General features: G+C 40.7%; 1 protein-coding gene across 5 annotated transcripts in view; it reads right to left on the bottom strand.

Annotated features, from left to right (window-relative positions):
* Positions 1-20,240, bottom strand: part of AFF4 (AF4/FMR2 family member 4) — a 94,056-nt gene extending 73,816 nt beyond the window's left edge. For 3 of the 5 annotated variants that reach the window (XM_041760703.1, XM_041760702.1, XM_041760706.1), the window contains exon 1: positions 20,108-20,240. The gene's annotated coding sequence lies outside the window, so the exon portion shown is untranslated. Of the gene's footprint in view, positions 1-700; positions 838-20,107 lie in introns of all 5 variants that reach the window. The other 2 variants (XM_041760704.1, XM_041760705.1) reach the window with 1 other exon arrangement.
* Positions 20,241-23,146: the final 2,906 nt, after the last annotated feature.

Here is a 23,146-nt window from a genome sequence, read left to right as displayed (position 1 = left end):
CCCTTCTTGGCCTCATTTGGTAGGATTTCTCTATCTTGAGAATCTGAAGAAGTTAATTCCTGAAAGGCAGAGAAACTAAGATTGTATGCCTGGAGATCAAAGCCACTAGCAATGAAACACCAGGTCCCAAAACTATTTTGTAGAGAAGGATCTTTGCCCCCGAATCAGTCATGAGACTTCTATAGCCTTTGGGTTTAAAATACTATCATGGGATCCCTGGGTGGCGCAGCGGTTTGGCGCCTGCCTTTGGCCCAGGGCGCGATCCTGGAGACCCGGGATCGAATCCCACGTCGGGCTCCCGGTACATGGAGCCTGCTTCTCCCTCTGCCTATGTCTCTGCCTCTCTCTCTCTCTCTGTATGACTATCATAAATAAATAATAAAAAAAAAAATTAAAAAAAAAAAAAAAAAAAAAAAATACTATCATGAAACACATGGAAACAAAGGGAATTCCATACTATTTGTGCTTTGTTCATCATTTCTTTATATATTATCTGAATCTCTCATAATCATTTTTCGTAACTCACCCTGATCGAGGCCCTGAAACCTTCCCAAAATTTCACTATCTTTCACAGATGAATGATCTTTCCTATTCCTCATAGTATCTTCCTAGGACTCTTTCCCCTAACTTGCATTCCACAAATGACCTTGTCTTTGACAAAAACTAAAAATAGAACATTAAATATGAGAGAGAGGGGCACCTGGGTAGCACTGTCAGGTAAGTGCCCGACTCGAGATACCAGCTCAGGTCATGATCTCATGGGTTGTAGGATAGAGCCTTGTGTTGGGTTCCAATCTCTCTTACTCTCCTTCTGCCCTTCCCAGCTTGCCTCTCCCTCTATAAAAAAAAAAAAAAAAAAAAAAAAAAAAGATAAGAGAGAAATCTCATCCATCAGCCATCAACTTTCAAACTACCAATATCTGCATCCACTCTCTTCTTTCCTCTGGTTAAAATAGAGAACTTCTCTTTCCTGTGAAAGAAAAAGTCTGCCCATTTTGTTATCTTCCTCCAGACCTTTAACAGTCCCTGACTTCTCTCTAGCAATTTCAACTTATAACGAATCCTTTCCAGCAGCATTCAAACATATTCTTTAAAAAGAGACTTTTCTGACCCCATCTCTCTCCAGCTACCATTCTCTCTCTTCTCTGTTCTCCTTCATGGCCAAGCTTCTCAAAAGCTTCTCCTTCATGGCCAAACTTCTTGGTGATTCTCTACTTCCTCTGCAACCATTGATATAAAAAACTACCTGAAGCAATACAGTAAACACTTGTGGTTACCCATGAACCATCTTAGAAAATACAGCATTGCCAACATAGGCAAAGGCTACTCTGTAGCCTCTCCTGTGATCCCTCCACCTTACAAGTGGTAGCTGCTCTTCTGATTTTGGTGATAATCATTCCCATAAATTCATTTATATTTTTATAATTTATGTACATATCCTTAAAGGAGTCACTGAATCGTTTTGCTTGTTTTACAACTTCTAAAACGGGTATATGCTAAAGACCAAGCCTTTTTATTTTTTAATTCCTAGCATTATGTCACTAGGTTATATCCGTGTTGATACATATTGCTATAGTTCATTTATTTTCATTATGTATCCATACAATTTACTTAACCACTCTCCAGTTTCCCCTTTTTCTGCCATTATAGTGCTGTAATGATCATTTTTTTGTGCATTTCTCATTATACCAATGAGTGAGAGTTTTTCTAGGATAGACAACTACAAGTGGAATTGCTAGGGTACAAGACATGAGCATCTGCAGTTTTAACAGATATAGACAAATTGCTTTCCAAAATGTATCCAACCATATTCAACATTCTATTGTTTCCAACTTCCCACACTCCACTTTGCCAAGATCATGCACAGTTGTTCTGAATCTCAAAGAAATCAGAATATTCAGCATCAATTAAAAACAAAAATGGGTGGGGATCCCTGAGTGGCTCAATGGTTGAGTGCCTGCCTTTGGCCCAGGGCATGATCCTGGAGTCCTGGGATTGAGTCATCAGGCTCCCTGCATGGAGCCTGCTTCTCCCTCTGCTTGTGTCTCTACCTCTCTCTTTGTGTATGTCTCTCATGAATAAATTAAAAAAAAAAAAAAAAAAAGAGGTGATGGTGGTCATTTCTGGCTTTTAGTCCGAAATAAAAATGCAGAAATTTAATTTGGTGAATATGTGTTGATGCCATATTTCTCCTTGAGAAGCTTCAATTGGTGTTCCTTCTTTTTTGTGTCCATCTTCTAAAGCGCCCTGTTGACATTTTAGTACAGAACCACCAAGTATCTGTTACAAACACCGAATCCTGAAAAGTGATCACACATATTCTTGGCATTAAAGAAATCTTCACAGACCACATAAGCTGTTTTTCTAGTTTTGAGCGTGTTCCCCACTCAGATGTGACAGAAAGATCCATATTTTCCAAATATCATACATTTCTTCAGCTGTATCTTGTACAGCAAATTCCTTTTTTTTTTTTTTTAAGATTTTATTCATTTATTCATGAGAAACAGAGAGACAGAGAGGCAGAGACACAGGCAGAGGGAGAAGCAGGCTCCACACAGGGAGTCCAACGTGGGACTCAACCCCGGGTCTCTAGGATCAGGCCCTGGGCTGAAGGCGGCGCTAAACCACTGAGCCACCCGGGCTGCCCGCAAATTCCTTATATATAAAATCCAATTTACTTAGGGGTGTCTGGGTCACTCAGTCGGTTAAGTGTCTGCCTTCGGCTCAGGTCATAGCCTGGAGTCCTGGGATCAAGCCCCATGTTGGGTTCCCTGCTCAGTGGAGAGTCTGCTTCTCCCTCTGCCTTTCTCCTCCGCTCATCCTCTCTCTCAAATAAATAAATAAAATCTTTAAAAAAATTCAATTTACTTCAAGTGCAAGTCAAATGTTCACCCTCTTCGTGGGCTGAGGAAGTTACCGCAGCAAACACTGGCATTCCTCTGGATACTCGGAAGCTCACTCAACTTGGACTGCCACACAGCATCAAATACAGGACATAAATATCCAAGCTTGCTCCTTATATACTCCTGGATTCTGTATCTCCAGCCGTCCCAGTTTTCCTATCACCTCTGTCTCCTTTCATTCTACCTACCAGACTTCTTGGAAGTTGGTACTTCTCAAAAAAAAAAAAAAAAAAAGAAAGAAAGAAAGAAAGAAGAAGAAAGAAAAGGAAAAGAAAAGAAGAAAAGAAAAGAAAAAAGAAGTAGTAGTACTAGTTGTTAGTTGGTACTTCTCTGTGCTCAGCACTGGGTCTTATTCTGATTCTCCATTCTCTCCCTACAATCTCACTACTTAAAAAGCTATCTATATACCCTATGCTACGAATACTCACACACCATATCACACTTTTTTCTTTTGAGATAGAGAACCTGTTTGATTATGTTCTTTGAGGGATCTCAATCTTAATACATCCCAGATTGATTCCCTGACTCGTTTTCCCCTACTGCCAACAACTCCTGGTGCAGTAATCCTCACTGTACCAAACAACTGCTTTTGTTCAATCTTCCTTTTAACCTCTCTCCATCTCCAATCCATAACCACAGCCTACCAAAATATATTTTGGATTTATCTGTTTACTACTTTCTCCACAGCGACTGCTCAAAACAAGTCATCAGTTTATCTACACCTTAAACAAATGCTACAGCCTTCTTTTTTTTTTAATTTTTTTTTAATTTTTATTTATTTATGATAGTCACAGAGAGAGAGAGAGAGGCAGAGACATAGGCAGAGGGAGAAGCAGGCTCCATGCACCGGGAGCCCGATGTGGGATTCCATCCCGGGTCTCCAGGATCGCGCCCTGGGCCAAAGGCAAGCGCCAAACCGCTGCGCCACCCAGGGATCCCTGCTACAGCCTTCTAATTGGATTCTTGGTTCACCTGTTCTCTCTCTAACCCATATTTCATACAGCAGCCAAAGTGATCTTTTTAGAACACAAACCAGATTGTGTCACCCAACCCCTGCTTAAAAAATTTTAACAAGCTCTCCATTTACCTTAGGATAAACATTAAGGTCCTTCATATGGCCTACAAAGCAATGACCCGACTTCTACTTGATGTGACTCCTACCTATCTCATCAAATTTATTTTGTATTTTACTACCTTCCCTTCCGAGTTCCCACCAAAGGTTTTTTATTTTTATTTTCTTGGCTTCTTGAACTTACAGTGCTCTTTTCAGCTTCAGGAAGTTCATGTAGACAATTCCCTTTTCCTTCATAGTACTTAATCGCAATTAATTACACTTCTTTTGATGTTCGTGAGTATTTCCTCTATTACTAGAGGATAATCAGGGAATGTATGTTGTGTTCTGCAATGCATACCTAGAACATAACCTAGCAGACTAATGAATTTCGTGGTCTGGTTAGAAAGCAGCAGTTATCTCACTTATCACAAAATAATGCCTAAAGATCATGATAGTCTTTACCTAATATCACAAATACCAATATTTCAAAATTGGAATTAATACTCATATTACACTAAAATCAGATACCATCTGCAAAAATTTTAATTCAGTAAATACTTAACATTTGCATTATTTTAGATCAACCAGAATTGAAACACATTTCTTTACTTACCTGTCAATCTATACAACTCTGATTCTATAACTATATTCCATTTACTTCCTCTATGAAACTTTTTCTGATAAAGCAAAACTTTATTTCCTCATCTTAAGGCCCACACAGTACCATAATCAATGTTTATCATTAGGCAGCCATTCAATTGTTCACTAATTTGAAACAGTATTTTCCAAACTGATGACTATAAACCTACTCTTTTTAAAACACTAGACAGGATACCTCTCTGGCTCAGTTGGTAGAGACTCTTAATCTCAGGGTGATGAATTTAAGCCTTATGCTGGGTGTGGTACCTATTTAAAATTAAAATAAAATAAAATCAGACAATTTCAAACCTTGATTCAAGGATTGTTTATTACATATGCAAATATGCTCACATGTAAGAGTGAGCATAAGAATAGGAGTATTCCGGGCAGCCCCGGTGGCTCAACGCCGCCTTCGGCCCAGGGTGTAATCCTGGAGACCCGGGATCGAGCCCACGTCGGGCTCCCAGCATGGAGCCTGCTTCTCCCTTTGCCTGTGTCTCTGCCTCTCTCTCTCTCTCTCTCTGTCATGAATAAATAAATAAAATATTAAAAAAAAAAAAAGAATAGGAGTATTCCTATTATTTGTAACCAGCTGACTAGATGTCTCTCTCACTAATTACACTAAATGTTCCTCCTCCCAGTAGTCCTGCAGTTTTACATGCCATGTAGCTATTTCAGAATCAAAACCAAATCAAATATACATCTGGTTACTAATATTTGAGAACTATGTAAACCAAATTTAACTAGTTTAAACATCTCAAAAATTGTTACTACCGAATTCTAAAAGCATATGGACAAATAAATTGAGAAGTCTATTTTTATCTTTGAAGATGAATAACTGGGTAGAGAGAATGGTTAAAATTGAGAGTCTACAGTTCCTTTTATAAGAAGAAAACAACCTTTTGACTTAGTGTCTCACTTTAAAAGTATGCAAATATCCAAAACCCACAAAGGTTTCTTATTGGAAACTTCTGTAATGTATGCATCGATAATTACTTTATCTTCTTAAAAACAGACCTACTTAACACATTCTTCTGCTTAAAAGTCAGTAGCAACTCCAAGCTCTATGAAAAACCTAAGTCCAAAGTTTTCGTCCCAGGATTTAAAACTATCCACTGTTCAATTCTTAGCCATTTCTATAAAACCTTTAGGGTTTATCTGAAGCTGAAAATAAACTACATGTTCAGATCCAGATCTTTACTCAAACTAGTCTCTCTACTTAGAATGTCCTTCCTTCTCCCCATTTCTAAATACATACATTTCAAAATTTACCACATTCCTTCAAAAAGCCTCCAAGTTTCCTTTGTCACTAAAATAATTTACTTCTCAAAGCATTTCTTTGTATCTCATCTGGCCCTTATCACTTGCCTTACATTAGGATTATTCATTGTTATTCTATCTGCCTTCCCTAGTCACCTCCTTATTACAAACCGCTAGAGAGTAAGAATTACAGATATCACTGAACTTACCCTATCTCCCCTCCACTGCTTCATACAGCAGCAAGCATACAACAGATCCTAAAAATACGTGATGAATAAAGGTCGCAATTGTAGTATTATGCCCCAAGAGTCAGTCACAGTGAGAATACTCACTAAAATTTGGGTTTCAGAAGATGATGTCACCCCTCATTTTCTACCCACAGATAGTCTCCCATTTCTTCCCTAAGACTTTTGGTTATATCTCGTGCCAAGAAGACAGCAGGTTTTCCATTTAATATATTATCACTCAATATATTATCAATCCAATAAGAGCATTAATACTGATACTAAATGAATTATCTGTTGCTTTTAAAGCACTTTTTCTGTAAGAGTTTATCTAAAAGTTAAACAACATATGTTCAAGAAAAAAACACATGTACAGAAATGATCAATTTCTATTTTTATTTAAACCCTGTACTTTCAAATGTTCACCAAATGTAAGTGCTAGACTGTAAAATCTCAGAATCATACTTGGCAAACTAAGAAGGTGTAAAAACTGAATGTTTCAGTCTACAACATCCAGAAAGAAATTATCTGTTCAACAGAACACTATGAGACTGCTTTCATTTGTAGTACCTGAGGAAGCCAAAAGAAAATAGTGTAAGTCCAAATTGCAAAATAAAAGCAATTTTTTTACCTAAAAATGCACATAATGCATTAATCAAAAGTTTAAAAACACTATATAGCAAAGGTTCCTTGGAGTTTACACTAAAAAGGAGTTATCTCAATAATTTCATCATTTGCATATATGAAAGACCGATAATAAAGTACCTGGATTTCTTGAAATATATTTAGTTCCTTACAACACTATAAAAAATGTTGGAGGGAAAATGCTAATGTACTGAATGAAAAAATAATATATTCAAGTCCCAGTCCTAACCACCCTACATTCTGTTAATAAGGTTCTATTAAAACGTAAACAGGAATACTGCTTTAAGTAGGTTAAGGCCAGGGTGCTTGGGTAGCTCAGTCGGTTAAGGTCTGCCTTCTGCTCAGGATCCCAGGGTCCTGGGATTGAGTCTGACATCAGACTCCTTGCTCAGCAGGGAGTCAGCTTCTCTCTCTGCCCCCCTCCTTAGCTCGTTCTCTTGCTCGTCCTTTCTCTCTCTCAAAAATAAATAACTTAAAAAGAAAGGCTAAAGCCACTTAAGCCTGTTGCTCTTTATTCACTGGAATAGAAACATGAATTATGAGTTATTTATTATGACACAAAGAATATTTACTTTGTGAGATCAAATTCTGGGAAGTCTGGGTGGCTCAGCGGTTGAACATCTGCCTTCAGCTTAAGGCATGATCCCGGAGTTCCAGGATCAAGTCCCATATCGGGCTCCCTGCACGGAGTGTGCTTCTCCCTCTGCCTGTGTCTCTGCCTCTCTCTGTCTCTCATGAATAAATAAAATCTTAAAAAAAAATCTAAAAGATCAAATTTTGAGTTATAAGAGTAAACCCACTTTCAAAATATTTTTTTATTTTTTTTAATAAAGATTTACTTATTTGGGATCCCTGGGTGGCTCAGCGGTTTGGCACTTGCCTTTGGCCCAGGGCGCGGTCCTGGAGTCTCGGGATCGAGTCCCGCATCTGGCTCCCGGGATGGAGCCTGCTTCTCCTCCTGTGTCTCTGCCTCTCTCTCTCTCTGTCTATCATAAGTAAATAAATAAATCTTTAAAAAAAAAAAAAAAGATTTACTTATTTGAGAGGGAGAGAATAGTGTGTGCGGGGAAGGGCAGAGGAAGAGGGAGAGAGTTCCAAGCTGACTCCATGCTGAACAAAGCCAGATGCAGGGCTCGATCTCATGAAACAGAGATCCCGAACTGGCCAAAACAGAGTTGGATGCTTAAAAGACTGTGCCACCCAGGCACCCCTCAAAATAGTTTCTACTTGACTTCTTAACATATTTAAACAGAATTCAGAAGAAATTTTGAAGGCTTTACAATCCTCATTTTAAAACCTATCTCTTCAGGGGCACCTGGGTAGCTCAGTGGTTGAAAGTCTGCCTTTGTGATCTCGGGGTCCTAGGATCAAGTCCCACATTGGGTTCCCGCAGAGAGCCTGCTTCTCCCTCTGACTTTGTCTCTGCCTCTCTCTGTGTGTCTCTCATGAATAAACAAAATCTTTAAAAAGGGCAGCCCCAGTGGCTTAGCGGTTTAGCGCTGCCTTCAGCCCAGTGTGTGATCCTGGAGACCCGGGATCAGTCCCATGTCGGGCTCCCTGCATGGAGCCTGCTTCTCCCTCTGCCTGAATCTCTGCCTCTTTCTCTCTCTCTAATAAATAAAAAAAATCTTAAGAAAAAAAAAAAAACACAACCTATCTCTTCAGTAAAGACCTATACTATAAAGTACAATGTTAACATTTTAGTTCATTCAACAATATCTTAACCAGAATGTACACTGTGCCAGACACTGCGCTAATGCTAAGAATATAAAAAAGTAAAAGTATCCCTCATCTCCAAGATTTGGTTGCAGCTAGCTTGACTAGAGAAAAATGGTAAGGAAAAGTAGGAAAGGAAGAAAGGGAGGGAGGTTAGTTCTAAGCAGAAAGAACAAGTGCAACTGCCCAGGAGAGAGAGCACAACACATCCAGGAAAAGAGGTAGATCAAGTATAGTTGGAAAATAGGGTTGGAGGAGTGCAAAATAAAAGATAAGACTGGAGAGATACATAGGATTAGACTAGACCTGTCGGGTTTGTTTCTATATCTGAAAGATATAACGGTATCTTTTCAAAGAAAATGAAATCTCCTAGATCTTGGATGAGGATTTTTATTATGTTAATAATAGTAAAATAAAAATTAGGTATGAATTCATTATGTTTATAGCTCTTATACAGAACTTTAAAAATAAAATACAAATTTAAACTAACATTAATGTAACATTATGTTGTTTTGCAGAAACTAGAGCAATGATGTATTCAACCCTGGAAATACACAGTCTCAGGTCGGGTTCAATATTATTAAACCTCTTCTATAACATGATTTCAATAATACTAATGCAGTAAATACTTATATATATGTTATATTAAATGGACTTAATAACTGCAAATGTTTATTTCCCAGATTAGAGAAATACAACCATATACTAACATACCAGGTAGCAGTCCTTCAATTTCAATTTTAAAGAAGACTCACTTGTGGCAATCTATCTTGTCCATATGTGGTTTAGTACCTTACTGAAATCTACACTAAATATGTGTCTAGTATAATCACTGCTGAGGTTTGGAACAAAACACTGAGACTGCAAACTGTTTCATATTGATTAATTATATAGATAGGGTCCACCAGATACATTTCACAGTGAAAACATGAGGCTAAGTACTATGCCAGGGTTCTTTTGGGTTTGGCCTGCCTATATTAACAACCCACCATGACATGATCCAGTTTTACTCACCATCCTTCCTTGTCTGAGCCACAGCGAAATCATTAGTATAATGCATTATAACTTGGCACAAAAACAATAACAAACAAAATCTAAACACAGCAACAAACTCTCAAGGGAGTAGCTGGTACTTCAGAAGTTACAAAAAACTTATTAATGTTGAAGAATCCCTAGGTAGAGGAATACTACAGAAAATGAAACACTACTAAGAAGTTTCAAGAAAAGAAATGACAAAATCAGATTTGTAATTTAGAGGGAAAGAGTGCTATGATACAGGGTGGAGTAGATTATTTTACTAGAAGTAAGGAAGCTAACAAGAAGGCTGTTGGAATATCAAGGTGAGAAACGAAAGTCTGAATTTAGGAAGTAATACTAGGAATGTAGATAATGTAGAGAAAGGGTTTAGATTCAAAGATGTTAAGGAAGTAGAATCTTGGGGCCAGCCAGATGTGAGAAGTAAAACAAAGGAATCAAGAACAACTTGTAGGTTTCTTGAAAAAGCAAGGACAGTGGTGTGTTCCCCAAAGCAGGCAAAGTGGAGGATTTGGGGGTTGGGGATTCTACATGATGAACACTTATAGAAACTATCTAATCAGCTTCTAGCCTTACATCTCCTCCAGCTTTTCTGTAAAATTCTTGCCCCTATCCACCTCACCTTTAGGGTACCACTGAAGGGTTCCATGAAGTCTGAATCCCTAACTAAAAAAGCTAAGCCAATGTCCAGATCACACCTGTTTTATACATATATGTGTATGTGTGTGTGTGTGTGTGTGTGTGTATGTGTAAAAGATTTATTTATTTGAGAGAGAGAGAACACAAGCGTGCCTGTGTGAGGGTGGAAAAGGGGCATAGCAACAGGGAGAGGAGAATACAAGTAGACTCCCCACTGAGTGTGGAGCCCAATGCAGCTGATCCTACAACCCTGAGACCACAACCTGAGCCAAAACCAAGAGTTCGATGCATGAAATACTGAGCCACCCAGGTGCCCCTATATATTTTTAATTTATTTATATCTATTCATATACATACACACACACACATTCTACAATCAAAAAACCCTAACTACCACCACAGTAAATAGGGACTAACTATTGAATCCTGAAACAATCCTCAAACCCAAGTATCTACCACAGGCATGCTAAGACAGGAGCTGACAAACATTTTTAAAGCCACATTGTAAATATTTTAGGCTTTGAGGCCCTATAGTCACAACTACTCTACTCTGTCACAGGAGTAGCAAAAGGAGCTACAAACAATACAGACACAAATGGGTGTGTCATCTGTGTTCCAATAAAACTTTATTTATGGACACTGAAATGTGAGTTTCCTATCATTTTCACAGGCCACAAAATACTATAATTTTTCCCACCATTTAAAAATGTAAAAACTGGGCAGCCCAGATGGCTCAGTGCTTTAGCGCTGCCTTCAGCCCAGGGTGTGATCCTGGAGATCCGGGATCGAGTCCCACGTCGGGCTCCCTGCTTCTCCCTCTGCCTATGTCTCTGCCTCTCTGTGTGTGTCTCTCATGAATAAATAAATAAAAACTTTAAAAATAAAAAAATGTAAAAACCAGGGCAGCCCAGGTGGCTCAGTGGTTTAGCACCGCCTTCAACCCAGGGCGTGATCCTGGAGACCCGGGATCGAGTCCCATGTTGGGCTCCCTGCATGGAGCCTGCTTCTCCCTCTGCCTGTGTCTCTGCCTCTCTCTTTCTCTCTCTCTCTCTCTCCCTCTCTCTCTGTCTCTCATGAATAAATAAAATCTTTTTTAAAAATAAATAAATAAAATTTAACAATAAAAATGTAAAAACCATTTTCAGCTCACAGGTCATACAAAAGGCAACACTGGGCCTAACCATATTTTACTGATCCTTGTGCTAAGGCAACACAGAACTGCCTTCCCTTAAAACTCCTTCCAGATGTCTTCAGTGTTAACCTTAATAGCCAAAGAAAATAATCCTAGTTGACAGAAATGAAAATCTTCATTTGGCTTACCAAAGAACTCACTCCATTTGCAAGGAAGTAGGACAGCAAATGAAGGCCCATGTAACTGGCTGGTTTTGTCATTTACCTTACACTGCACTTGCCCAGCAAGATATGGTATAAGTTTTGGAACAATGGTACCTTCCTTCCTCCTTTCCTCCCCTCCTAAGAGTTTTAGTTTTGTCTGTTGTCTTTTTCTTCAACAACTGTATATTAGGTCAGGAATGATTAAATTTAGTATTTAGCCCACAATTTTCAGACACTGACAAAGCATATCTAGGCCCAATTAACAAAGGATATCACCTTTCAAATCTGGACTCAGAGAACAATGACCTCTAGATGTGTTAGCCAGATAGAATTTGCATTGTCTCCATTGAAGAGATGAGAGTAATTTGCTGGTATATACAGATAGTCAGATTATGTTTAAAAAATACTAAATATAGGATCCCTGGGTGGCACAGCGGTTTGGCGCCTGCCTTTGGCCCAGGGCGCGATCCTGGAGACCCGGGATCGAATCCCACATCAGGCTCCCTGCATGAAGCCTGCTTCTCCCTCTGCCTGTGTCTCTGCCTCTCTCTCTCTCTCTCTCTCTGTGACTATCATAAATAAAATAAAAATTAAAAAAAAAATACTAAATATATATGTAAGAAAAAGTAGGACTGTGTATGTACTAAACAGCCATGGAATAAATGAGGGGGACAACTACGTTTTAGAGTTTCCTTTACTCCACTTCACTCTGAAATGTTGCAGTTAGAGCATGTTATACCGGCGTAGCCCCCTAACCAAAGTTATGGTCCAGAGATGGACATGTAACTTAATGAGTCCTTTTCCTGGAAGTGGGACTGAGAATCATGGCAGTCTTTTCCTGATAGCAAAAGATGTAAAATTTATAACTCAAAAGACATTAGTAAGTGTTAAAGTTGGTCTGTAGCAAAGGAGAACTGAACACACAAGGAGCATCTAATGAGCAATAAAGAGATACTCCTAACCACATTCGCAGGCTCTGGATCCACCTGTTCCTGAGTACTAGCCATCCTCCTATGGGTTGATTGCCGTTCTTAGAATTCACTGGATACCTGATACATTCTCAATAAATTCTTTTTTGCTTATATATGTCACTCTCCTAACTAAGACAAAGGGCCTACTGAGTAATCTAACGGGAGGTATTCAGTTGAATGAAAGAGTTCCGGTTCCCACAAACACTTAGAGATGGTGACTGAAGCAACATAAATGGATAAGACCATCCAGAAGAGGGCTACCTGGGTGGCTCAGTGGTTGAGCGTCTGCCTTTGGCTCAGGTTGTGATCCTGGGGTCCTGGGATCAAGTCCCGCATCAGGCTCCCCACAGGGAGCCTGCTTCTCTCTCTGCCTATGTCTCTATCTCTATGTGTCTCCCATGAATAAATAAAATTTTAAAAAATCATCCAGAAGACTGAAAATAGAATGCCAAGGCTAAAATCCAGAACTATCAATACAAGAGGATTAGTAGAATAGTCTGCAAAAAAAAGCAACTGGTAGGCAGAAAGGCAGAAAAGGGACAGTCATAAAAATCAAGGAAGAAAATATCAGGAAGGAAATGGTTAACAAAAGCAAGTAGAAGGCACCTGGGTAGCTCAGGTGATTAAGCAGTTATGCATCTGCCTTCGGCTCAGGTGGGGATCCCAATACCATGGGACCCTGGGACCAAGCCCCAAATTGGGCTTCCTGCTCAGCAGGGAGTCAGCTTCTCCCTCTACCTCCCCATCCCTGCTCATGCTCTCTCCCCCACCCTCAAATAAATAAATAAATAAATAAATAAATAAATAAATAAATAAATAAATCTTTTTTAAAATTTATAAAAGTAGAGAAAGAGGTAAAGGAGTAAGCAATGACTATACAATTTGGAAATACAGAAGTCACAGGTGGCCTTGGTAATAACAATTTCACTGGCAGGATGAGAAACCAGGCTGAAGGTTTAAGAGTGTAGAGGAAGTACACAACACCACCCATGAAGTAATCTTGCAATTAAAAAAAAAAAAAAAGAATTCAAGCCTCGGGGTGCCTGGCTGGTTCAGTTAGTAGAGCCTGTGACTCTGGATTTCAGGGTCCTGAATTCGAGCCCCATATTGAGCACAGAGTTTACTTAAAAATTCAAGCCTCGGGGATTCCTGAGTGGCTCAGCGGTTTAGCACCTACCTTTGGCCCAGGGCGTGATTCTGGAATCCTGGGATCGAGTCCCACATCAGGCTCCCTGCATGGAGCCTGCTTCTCCCTCTGCCTGTGTCTCTGCCTCTCTCTTTCTCTGTGTGTCTCTCATGAATAAATAAATAAAATCTTTAAAAAAAAAAATTCAAGCCTCAATCAGATCAAGCTTTTAGATGTAATTACTAATAGGGGAAAAAAGGGACTGAGGAACATATTACATGAAACCACAAGGATGCAATCAGCACAGTCTAGACTGAGAATTCTCAAAGAGCAAAGATGTGGCCTCATTAACAAAAATTGTATAGGACTAAGGATAAGAACAAAAAGATATCACGAAGGCAAAAGAAACAAAAGCAAAAATGAACTACTGGGACTTCATCAAGATAAGAAGCTTTTGCACAGCAAAGGATACCGTCAACAAAACTAAAAGACAACCTACAGAATGGGAGAAGATATTTGCAAATGATGTATCAGATAAAGGGCTAGTTTCCAAGATCTATAAAGAACTTAGGAAACTCAACAACAAAGAAACAAACAGTCCAATCATGAAATGGGCAAAAGATATGAAGAGAAATCTCACAGAGAAAGACATAGACATGGCCAACATGCACATGAGAAAATGCTCTGCATCACTTGCCATCAGGGAAACACAAATCAAAACCACAATGAGACACCACCTCACACCAGTGAGAATGGGGAAAATTAACCAGGCAGGAAACCACAAATGTTGGAGAGGATGTGGAGAAAAGGGAACCCTCTTACACTGTTGGTGGGAATGTGAACTGGTGCAGCCACTCTGGAAAACTGTGTGGAGGTTCCTCAAAGAGTTAAAAATAGACCTGCCCTAAGAACCAGCAATTGCACTGTTGGGGATTTACCCCAAAGACTCAGATGCAATGAAACGCGGGGACACCTGCACCCCGATGTTTATAGCAGCAATGTCCACAATAGCCAAACTGTGGAAGGAGCCTCGGTGCCCATCGAAAGATGAATGGATAAAGAAGATGTGGTTTATGTATATAATGGAATATTACTCAGCCATTAGAAACGACAAATACCCACCATTTGCTTCGACGTGGATGGAACTGGAGGATATTATGCTGAGTGAAGTAAGTCAATCGGAGAAGGACAAACATTGTGTGTTCTCATTCATTTGGGGAATATAAATAATAGTGAAGGGGAATATAAGGGAAGGGAGAAGAAATGTGTGGGAAATATCAGAAAGGGAGACAGAACATAAAGACTCCTAACTCTGGGAAACGAACTAGGGGTGGTGGAAGGGGAAGAGGGCGGGGGGTGGGGGTGAATGGGTGAGGGCACTGAGGGGGGCACTTGATGGGATGAGCACTGGGTGTTATTCTGTATGTTGGTAAATTGAACAAAATAAATTTATTATAAAATAAAATAAAATTTAATTTATAAAAAATCCTGAAAAAAAAAAAGAACAAAAAGATATGATCTCTATTTGGATCCTATTTCAAACAAACTGTTAAACAAAAATTGTAATCAGGGAAATTTGCACACTGACTAGATATATGTTGATACTAAGAAACTGATATTAATTTCTTCAGTGAAAGATTAGATTACCATTTTAATCCTTATTTTTTTGGAAATACATACTAAAATAGTATTGTACAGTCTTTATTTTACTAGTTATGTCTTCCCTGATACACTATGTTAGATGTCACCCAGCAGGCTATAGTCCATAGTTAACAAAACAAGAAAGATACAAAGTGATGGAAAGATTCAAAGAAGGTAGATGTTATGGGGAGTACGGAGGGGAGTCAAGCAAAGCTTTAGGAAGACAATGGTACTTGAACTGAGTTTTAAAAGACTGTGACGGGCATTGAGGGGAGCACTTGATGGGATGAGCACTGGGTTATATGTTGTATGTTGACAAATTGAACTCCAATAAAAAATAAATTTTAAAAAAAAGGCAATAAATAAATAAACAAAAGACAATGAAACTTTAACATGTAGAGAACAAGAGAGGAAAAGTGATATTCCAGATGGAAGAAACAGAAGCAACTGCAAAGGGGTGGGAAGGCCTGTCAATCCAGAGCATTGGCCTATACTCACCTCTCCATAAAACTATCACTACCATAATAATGACAAGAAAAGTCAAAGTTAAAAGTTATTTAACAGGGCAGCCCGGGTTGCTCAGCGGTTTGGCACTGCCTTCAGTCCAGGGCGTGATCCTGGAGACCCAGGATCAAGTCCCACATTGGGCTCCCGGTGTGGAGCCTGCTTCTCCTTCTGCCTCTGTGTGTGTGTGTCTCATGAGTAAATTTAAAAAAAAAAAAAAAAAGTTATTTAACAAAATCAAGAGACCATTCAGCTCTAAAGCAGCCCCAGGAAACGTAGCCCCAGGATAGATCATGACACTACCTGGTAGTGAAACCCATACTGGCTTTCCAGGGCAATCTATTCACATGAATCCCTCATTTTCCCTGCCACACACACATAACTTTGGAAAAACAATGCATTAGGTTCTTTTACTCATCCTAGGAAATAATAAAAAAAGTTAGTTTAAAATGGTACCCAATAATAAGCTCTGTCTACTCACCCAAAAGCTCCCACCATGGTTCATTGGTACTCCAAAAGAGGCACAGCTACATGAAATGCCTTCCTTCAGAATATTCTTCAGGTTACAGATTTTAAATAAAGTATAGCTGATGAAGCAGACTTTATTTATTTTTTTTTTTTTGGTTGTATCTACTGATTCTGTTTTTTTTTTTATTCTATTGTAGTTAATATACAATGCTGTATTAGTTTCAAGTATACAATATAGTGATTCAACAGTTCCATACATTATGCAGGTGCTCATCTAGACAATTGTACTCCTCTTGCACAGCACCATGTGCAAGTGCACTATATGTTAACTATATGGGAATTAATTTTTTTTTTTTTTTAAGACAAGCACATTCCTAATCCCCTTCACCTATTTCACCCATTCCTGCCACCCACCTCCCCACTGGTAACCGTCTGTTTATTCTCTAGAGTTAGTCTGTTTTCTGGTTTGTCTCTCTTTTCCCTTTCCTTTGTTTTGTTTCTTAAATTTCATATATTAGTGAAATCAGATGGTATTTGTCTTTCTCTGACTTACTTCACTTAGCATTATACTCTCTAGCTCCAACCATGTTGTTGCAAATGACAAGATTGGATTCTTTTTATGGCTGAGTAATACTCCATTGTGTGTGTACATACATACACACACAGACACTCATATCCTCTTTATCCATTCATCTATCAATGGATACTTGGGCTGCTTCCATAGTTTGGCTATTGCAAATAATACTGCAATAAACACAGAAGTGTATATATCCCTCTGAATTAGTGTTTTCATATTCTTTGGGTAAATACCCAGTGGTATGATTACTGAATTGCAGGATGGTTCCATTTTTTAATTTTTTGAGGAAATACTGTTTTCCACAGTGGCTATACCAGTTTGCATTCCCACCAACAGTGAACAAGGGTTCCTTCTCATCATCACCAACGCTTGTTGTTTCTTGAGTTTTAGATTTTAGCCATTTGAAGAAGGTAGATTTTAAATCATTTTTTCTTTCAAAAACAGAATTAATAAGTAGTCCCAATGTTAAAATGTTTTTGGAATATTTTGGAAATGAACTCAGTGGTTCTAATATCTTCTGTTCACCAAGACCACTAAAATTCTTATAACATGATGCCAGTGAAAATGAACATCAAGACAAACAGGAATGCAGATGATCAGCCAAAACTCTGTCATGTTTATTACATCCTCTTCCATGTACTACACTAGAGTATCACTTCAAACAACCATGATGAGTATTAAAACTTGCTACAAGTTGGGGTACTTTTCTTAAAGCAAAGGAAAAAGCAGCAAAGCGAGGTTAGCTTTAAGCAGTCTTTAATCACCGACTACACCTTATTTCACAATAACTGAAATGGGGACACACCCTCCCAGAAATCAAATATAATCGTCTCCACTTATCAGAGGAAATGAAAAAGGAAATGAGTAAAATAAAGTGAGGATTGGGAGTTTAAAAGCTGGGAAACCTTTACATTACATTGGAAAGTTAAAAAAAATTTTTTTTGAGTACATTTGACACAAGGAAAGTTTTAATAGTAAGATACTTGGAGAATAGAGATAAAATTTAAAAAAAATAAAACCTAAGTCATCAACTTTCATAATACACACAGCACTTCTAGATCATTGTCCATGTGTGTCTTCAATACTTGCAAGAACACCTCTTTGATTTTATGAAAAATACTACAAAGAGAAGGCCTCATACATTTTGGACTCCATTCTAAATCAGTAGTAGATGGCCACAAAAGAAGAAATACCTGTTTTCTTTGTTCCTCTCAGGTACATATAAAGCCATGACATTTACCTTAACTCTTAAAAAAGGTAAGATAAAAAACTTTTAGAAGGCTTCATCTTCTATCATCTTCTGCAGCTGACAGTCACTTTTTCCCTTGTAATACTGACCACTTGCTCATACAGTTTTCTTTAGAATACCCTTCTATGAAATCTTAGGTTGGATATCACACTCAAATTCAATCTAATAGCTGTTAAATACTGGGGGGATCCGGAGGATATAAATATAGTTATTGTTCTAAACATACAACAACCACCTATAAGAAAATTACAACACAAGAGAATGTATCAACTGTTACAAAAGGCATACAATAACTCAGGAACACAGGGAATGTTATTTCATCTCACAAGTAGAAAGTGAACATGAATGAAAATATTCTATCTTTAGGAATTCTTAATCACAGAGCTTCACCAAAGCACCGTACAATCATCTTTACACCCCAAAACTGTAGAGCACTTTCCAATTAAGACAGACAGTAAAGATTAGGCCATTCACAGACATCCTATCTTGTCCCCATTTGATGCAAAATTTTATTTAAAATAAAATCTGCCTACCGTTCCTGCAGAGCTAACAAAAACCAAAGTCATTAGCAGGCAAGCCACCACAAACTGAATGAAACTGCTGATATTAAAAATGAATAAATAAAAAATTATCGAGTCCAAGTAAAGTGACTCTAAAAGATAATTAAAAATAACTTCTTGAGGGTTTTTTTTTTTTTTGATGTTTAGAGAACCAAGGACGCCGTGATGAACAAGGAAAACCAACACGAGAAATTTAAAGAAGCCAGCTTTGTTAAAAACCAAGTGGCCACTTGCCAATACTTCTTTATGCACATATGACCAAAGATGATTCCAAGCAGATTCGGAGGCCACAAAGCCTCTTTATCAAATGCCTAATTAAGAAAATTCTCATAAATATTCCAATTTTGATGTCACAGTAGAGTTGAATAACAAAAGCACTTTTCAAAGCTTTTGCAGAATCAATATGGAAACAAAGCTTTGAGCTTTTAATACCGGAGTCCCCCAAAATCAACACCTATTTTAAACGTCACGTTTACAAACATCTTATTCACGGGCACGGAGGAGCTTAGATTCCGTCAAGACAAATACCGGTCCCTGAAAAAGGTACCGGCCCTAATTTAAAATTTCCACAAGGCCATCAGGAAAGAGATCGCACAATTCTGAATTGCAACTGACTACGAGAACCGTAAATCGAACTCTTCGTCTTAGTTTAACTCCACACACGAGCATTTCGGATTAGTACTTTCAACTTCCTATAGATGCTATCCATTGTGAGAGAAAAGGCAGTAAGGACACTCCTCAAAGTCCTATACCCCAGGATCCATCCTCAAAGAGTGGAAGGGAACAGCAAAGTGGAAGGAACAAAGCACTGACGTCAATTACGAGATTAACCCCGGGCACAGGCAGCTGGAGGAAAGGCCTAAACATCAATATCCAAATAGGAGCTATTGGGCTAACTAGCTAACAGACCGATGGCGAAGTTAGGAGGACGGAGGGCGGGTACTCAAGTATTACAACCCCCCCCTCCACGTTCCCATTTTTAGTTAATCCCCTTCGCTACACGAAGGTGGAAATTTTTCCTTTTTTTTTTTTTTTTTTTTTTTTTTTTGCAGAGAAGGTGGGGGTGGGGGGGAGAGAGACGTGCGCAGGATCGCGAGAAGGAAAGCGAGAACTAGTTGGGTAATGATAGCCAGCATCTAGGCCTATTTTCTCTTTAACTAGAAATAACTTCCAATTGAGGAGGGTATTAAAAAGTAACAAATCAGTCGACGGCATTTCTGAGGGCAGGAGTGGACTGCGAAACGAAAGCGGAAAGGAGAAACGGCCAAAAGAAGGATTTCTGGGAATTTCGGTTAGGATGGGTTAGCCTTATTTATTATTATTATTTATTTTATTTTATTTTAATTTTTTTTTGTCGAGGGCGGGCGGGGGCAGGGGGGAGGTGAAACGAGCAGAAGAGAAGCGAAGCCGGATGGAGCAGCCGCGGCCTGGAAGGTCTCCCAGAACCGCAGGCGGACCCGGTTCTCCCGTCGCCCCCGCCCCCACCCCCACCCCCACCGCCACCGCCACCCGGCGGCCAGGCGCGGCCCGGCCCTCAGTCAGTTCCGTCGGCCCCTCTCACCTCCGATCGCTGCTCCGCTAGGCCCGAACCATCTCCCAGCTGCGGCAGCGGCGGCGCCGGGCCTGCACCTTCACGGGACGCGCATTCGAGCCCGCCCGGGAAGGGGGGTGGGGTGGCGGCGGCGACAGGCTGCCAAGGGCGAGGGGCTCCGGGCGGCGGCGGCGGCGGCGGCGGCGGGGGTTCGGGCGGTCTGGAAAGGCGCAGGCGGGGGCGGCGGCGACGCGCCTTACACGGAACAGGCGGAGGTCCCGCCCCGCTCCATGACGGTCGGGCCCAGCCCGGGACGGCCGACTGAGGCGGCAGGGGCGGGCCGACGAGGACCTGGCACCGGGATCCCCGCCCCGTCCGCGGGAGGCGGCGGCGGCGACGGCGGCTCGACTCCCGCAGCCAGGACTGGGACTGACGCAGCGGCCGTGCCACCCATGTGACCGGGGCCGGGCGGGGGCGAGGCGTCACGTGACGACGCCGCGCCCCGCCCCTCCCCTCCAGAGGCGCGGGGGGCTGCGGGGGCCGGCGGGCCTGCAGTGACGGGGGGCCACGCTGGGGTGGTGACGCGCGCGGCCGGCGGGGCGGGCCCCCGGGCGGGAGCAGCGGCCCCGTTGGGCCCAGGCCCGAGCTCCGGGCGCGGCGGCCGCGCAGGGCGAGGCGGGGCGGTCGGGCAGGACCCAGCCTGCAGATCGCGACGCGCGCCCCCTCCCGTGCACGTAGCCGCCACCGAGGTTCGGAAGGGCGGGGACGGGCCGAGCCGGATCTACCAGTTCTGGGGCTCAGGGGACGGAGGTCAGGCGGCCGGCCCCTGGCCGGGGGCTGGCGGAGCCCGACGCCCCCGGACCGGCTTCCCGCGGGCTGCGGTCCGTGCCCCCGGTCCGGCGGCCCTCAACAGGTCGGCCGGGGAAGGACGTCTCCGGCGGGGACTCGCCGCAGGACGGTGCCGACGGTGCCGAGAAGCTCACTTGGACTTCACCCAGCACGCCTCGCCAGCCCTCCTTCGTCATCCGGACGTTTTCTGCCACCAATACTGTTCTTTAGGATATCATTTCAACACTCCTCCTTCGTCTCCTAACATCCTTGCAGTCAGGACAAGCTGTAATTTAATTGAGAGTTAAATAATAGTTACAGACCAGACGGGATTTTCAAAGGGTCTCATGGAACCCAGTTTGCTAACTGCAGAGAGTCTACCTCTGGCTCATTCTTTGAAAAACATTTTGTAATCTCCTGCCTCTTACCGGTCTTCTTTGTGTGAAAAGGCCTCAGGAAGCTGTGTTTTGTTTTGTTTGACTTTCTATTGATTTTGAAAAAAGCATTTTAGAGATTGCTTTTGATAAGATCCAAGTTTTTTTTTTTCTTTAACATTTTATTTATTCATGAAAGATATACAGAGAGAGGCAGAGACATAGGCAGAGGCAGAAGCAGGCTCCCTGTCGGGAGCCTGATGCAGGACTGGATCCCAGGACCCCGGGATCACTACCTGAGCTGACGGCATGCTCAACCCCTGGGCCACCCAGGCGCCCGGTTTAAGGTTTTCTTTTTCTTTCTTTCTTTCTCTTTCTTTCTTTCTTTCTTTCTTTCGGGGTTTAAGGTTTTCGAGGAGCTTTGTGATAAACTATCATAAGGAATGTGCATATTGAAAATGTTTTTATCAGCCCTGACTGGTAATTCACCATCAATAGAAGTTTTGTTTTGGTTTGGTTTTTTCTTTTTAGAAATCTGAACTGGAGCTCCTGGGTGGCTCAGTCGGTTAGGCGTCTGCCTTTGGCTCAGGTCATGATCCCAGACTCGTGGGATCAAGTCCCACATGGGGCTCCCTCCCGGAGCCTGCTTCTCCCTCTCCTTTTGGGCTTCTCTCTTCCTCTTTCAAATAAATAAAATCGTAAAGAAAAAATTCTGAACTGACCACCTATTATTGTTTAAGCTTCACTATTCAAATAGATCTTATCTATATATGTATATACATGAGGAAATGTATAAATGCAAAATTCAAAAAGGACTATGACAAAATTGAAAAATAATTCCTGCTCCCATCCCTACCCTTCTACTTCGGTAGTCTTGGAGGCAATCATTTAACATTTCCTAATGTATCCCTCCCAAGATATGTTATAAACAAACATGAAAATATGCTTATGCCTCTTTTTTACAGGAAAGATAATGTACTACATATACTGTTAAGGTCCTTTTCTTGTTTAAAATATCCTGGAATCCTTCCTTATTGATGTGGGACAGCAAGTAAATGGCTGAGAAAGAATTCTTGAGATGTTTTCAGTGCAAAAAACGTGCTTTTATTGTAGCATGAGGACGGGACCTGTGGACAGAGGGAGCTGCACTTTTACTATATGAAGCCAGTGGTGATATGTGTAGAGCTCAAGGGGGAGGGGATGTGCAGGAAGCATTAGATACCAAATGTCTTCCTCGAATTTCTACTCATAAAACTAGTTTTGGAAGATTTCTCTGGTGCTTATCATTCAGCTCGATATTAACTTTCGGTGAGATTTACACGGAGTCATGAGACCCCTTAAGAATGTAGCAGCCAGCCCATGTTTGATCCTTATCGAAACTGCAGGGTATAGGTCACCTCTCTGGGCTAAAGGTGAACATTCTTTTCTGCTTCTATACATCATCACATATCATTACATAAAGAACTGCTTCATTCTTCCTGCTAGCAGTATATGGTGCTTTCCATTATATGCAAGTACCACAGTTGTTTTATTAGTCAATCCCCTATAGGTGGACATATAGGTTGTTGCCAAGCCTATACTATCACAAACTAAGCAGCAACTGAAACTAATTACAGCATACAATGGGCAACTATTCCAATAAATCCTTAGACTGGAACCTTTAGATCAAAAGGTATTTTTAATTTTGATAGATACTGCCAAATTGCCCTCCATAGTAGTTGAGCCAATTTTATTTGCTTTCTTTAAAATTTTGCCTAGGAAGAAGTAAAAGAAAGATTATCCCTTTATACAATAATTGAAGAAGTACTAAAAAAAAAAATTGAAGAAGTACTAAGATGCAAACTGATATTTAATAAACTTTACAAGA

This window comes from Vulpes lagopus, chromosome 7 (genome assembly GCF_018345385.1).
Source record: "Vulpes lagopus strain Blue_001 chromosome 7, ASM1834538v1, whole genome shotgun sequence".
NCBI lineage: Eukaryota > Metazoa > Chordata > Mammalia > Carnivora > Canidae > Vulpes > Vulpes lagopus.
This window is presented reverse-complemented; position numbering and strand designations above follow the sequence as displayed.